The 2,935-nt window shown below is 39.0% G+C and overlaps 1 protein-coding gene across 1 annotated transcript in view; it reads right to left on the bottom strand.

Annotated features, from left to right (window-relative positions):
- The window catches only part of LOC119421085, a gene marked incomplete at its 3' end in the record, with an annotated part of 641,076 nt that overhangs the window by 222,329 nt on the left and 415,812 nt on the right, over positions 1-2,935 (bottom strand).

Consider the following 2,935-nt stretch of genomic DNA (forward strand, 5'->3'; position numbering starts at 1 on the left):
AACAGAAACATTCATCTATAAAATAATAATTGAACAGAAACATTCATGTATAAAATAATAATTGAACATTATTTATCTGAGGAGCAGCTTTGAGTTTAACTCCATCACTGAACTCTCATCTTGAACAAGCATGAAGGCGACAGTGGAAAGAAAAACTCCCTCATGAGGAAGAAACCTTTAGCAGAACCAGGATCAGGACAAGAGGACCATCTGCTTCCACCGGCTGGGTTTGGTAGGAATAGATACACAATGGCAGGTCAAGAATCACATGTTAAGAAATAGTATCAAATGAAAACTGTTCAGTTTTAACAATTCATTTAATGAAATGAGGTCAATTTGTCCTCTAGTAGTCTAAGTATATAGCAGCAGAACAAGCTGACCCTAACTATAGGATTTATCAAAAAGGAAAGTCTTAATCCCAGTCTTAAACTGGACAATGTGTCAGCCTCATGGACAGAAACTGGAAGTTGGTTCCACTAGAGAGGAGCCTGAGAACTGAAAGATCTTCCTCCCATTCTGCTTTTGTAAACTCTAGGAACCACAAGTAAACCTGCAGTCTGAGAGAGAAGTGCTCTGTTAGTAAAATATGGAACAACAAGATCTGTAAAATAAGATGGAGCTAGGCTGTTGAGAGCTTTGTAGGTTAGAAGTAAGATTTTGAATTCTGTTCTGGATTTGACAGGGAGCCAATGGAGAGAAGCTGAAACTGGAGAGATCTGATCTCTCCCAGTAACTCCAGTTAAGACTCTGGCAGCAGCATTTTGGATCAACTGAAGACGTTTTAAAGAAGTATTTGGACACCCAGATAATAAACCATTGCAATAGTCCAGTCTAGATGTGACAAATGCATGGACCAGTTTTTCTGCATCATCTTTAGATGTTTCTAATGTTAGTGATATTACGCAGGTGGAAGAAGGAGGTTCTAGTAACGGTTTTAATGTGGGGGATAAAAGGCATGCCCTGATCAAAAATAACACCAAGATTTTTAACATTACAACTGGAGGACAGATTAATGTCCTAAGATGCTCAGGTCCCAAAACTAAAACCTCAGTCTTGTCTGTGTTCAAAAGCAGAAAATTTAGGGTCATCCAGGTTTTTATGTCTTTAAAACATGTTGGTAGTCTAAGTAGCTGATTTGATTCATTGGGTTTCATGGACATATATCATTGTGTGTCATCGGCATAACAATGAACATTTATCCCATTCTGTTTAATAACTTTACCTAATGGAAGCATGTACAAGGTAAAGAGTATTGGTCCAAGCACTGAACCTTGAGGAACTCCATGACTAACTTTGGTGTATGATGAAGATTCATTATTTACATTTACAAATTGGAAGCAGAAGAGATATCAGAAAGATATGATTTAAACCATTTTAGAACAGTTCCTGTAATTCCAACATCATATTCAAGCCTCTGTAGTAAAATATTGTGATCAACTGTATCAAATGCAGCACTAAGGTCTAACAGGACCAGTAGAGACACAAGTCCATTGTCTGAGGCCATGAGAATATCATCAGTGACTTTTACTAGTGCTGTTTCTATGCTATGATGAGCTCTAAACCCTGACTGAAACTCTTCAAACAGATTATTTCTTTGTAGATGTTCACGTAACTGACCTGCAACTAGTTTCTCTATAATGTTTTTAGATGGAGCTGCTGCCTCTCAGCGAGCAGGTCCCTGGTTCAAACCCCGGTCCAGGGGCCTTTCTGGGTGGAGTTTGCATGTTCTCTCCGTGCATGCGTGGGTTTTCTCCGGGTACTCCGGTTTCCTCCCACAGACCAAAAACATGCATGTTAGGCTGATTGGTAACTCTAAATTGTCCCTAGGTGTGAGTGAGAGAGTGAATGGTTGTTCGTCTCGTTTGTCTCTATGTGTCCCTGTGATGGACTGGAGACCCGTCCAGGGTGTACCCCGCCCCTCGCACAGTGATTGCTGGACATGGGCACCAGCGACCCCCGTGACCCAAAATGGAATAAACGGGTAAAGAAAATGGATGGATGGATGGATGTTTTTAGATGAAAGTTAGATTAGCTATAGGTCTATAATTGGCTAGGATTCCTGAGTCAAGGTTATGTTTCTTAAGTAAAGGTTTAATTACAGAAATCTTAAAGCTCTGTGGTACGTAACCGTTTATTAGAGACAAATTAAGCATATCCAAGACGTGGTTATTAATTAAGGGAAATACCTCTTTAAACAGTCTGGTTGGGATGGGATCTAGCAGGCATGTGGATGGTTTAGATGAGGTTATTATTTTTGACAATTCAGAGCTCAACAGGACAAAAACTGTCCAAACATAAATCAGGCTCTAGTGACATTTTTAAAGTTGTCTCATCTGACACAGAACCAGAGACGATATGTTGGTTTGAATTTTTTCCTTAACTGAAACAATTTTATTTCTAAAGAATCTCATGAAGTCGTCACTGCTTGTAGTTGTAGGGACACATGGTTCAACAGAGACAATCTATTTATAAGACTAAGCTGAACACAGCACCTCATACTGAAGTCTTTCGGATGAAAGACGAAACGTTTCTTCATTTTTTTGTTCTTGTTTGTTTGTTTTGTTTCTTGAACGTCCAGAGGACCAGACTTAACTTTTTGAGACAACAGAGACAGGATTTTTCATTAGACTAGCTTTGGTACTGAAAAGGAACCTGTGGTTATTTTTATTCTCATCAATTAAAGATAATCTAACAAATTATCTCTGAGAATCTAACAACTAACGATCAATTGTTAGACTAATGGCCCCTCCTTTACCATGTGAACAGCTAGTTCTGAACAAGAACTGCTGTCAGCAGCAAACTGGTTGATCCACTATGAGAAGGTGCTGCCTCCTCCCTGTACAGAGCCTTGTAAATCTGTGACGCCCCAGACACTGATGTATATGTACAGGTACATGTATGTATGCACATATATACATATATATATATATACATA

Source organism: Nematolebias whitei, chromosome 1 (assembly GCF_014905685.2).
Source record: "Nematolebias whitei isolate Nwh7 chromosome 1, NemWhi1, whole genome shotgun sequence".
Taxonomy (NCBI): Eukaryota; Metazoa; Chordata; class Actinopteri; order Cyprinodontiformes; family Rivulidae; genus Nematolebias; species Nematolebias whitei.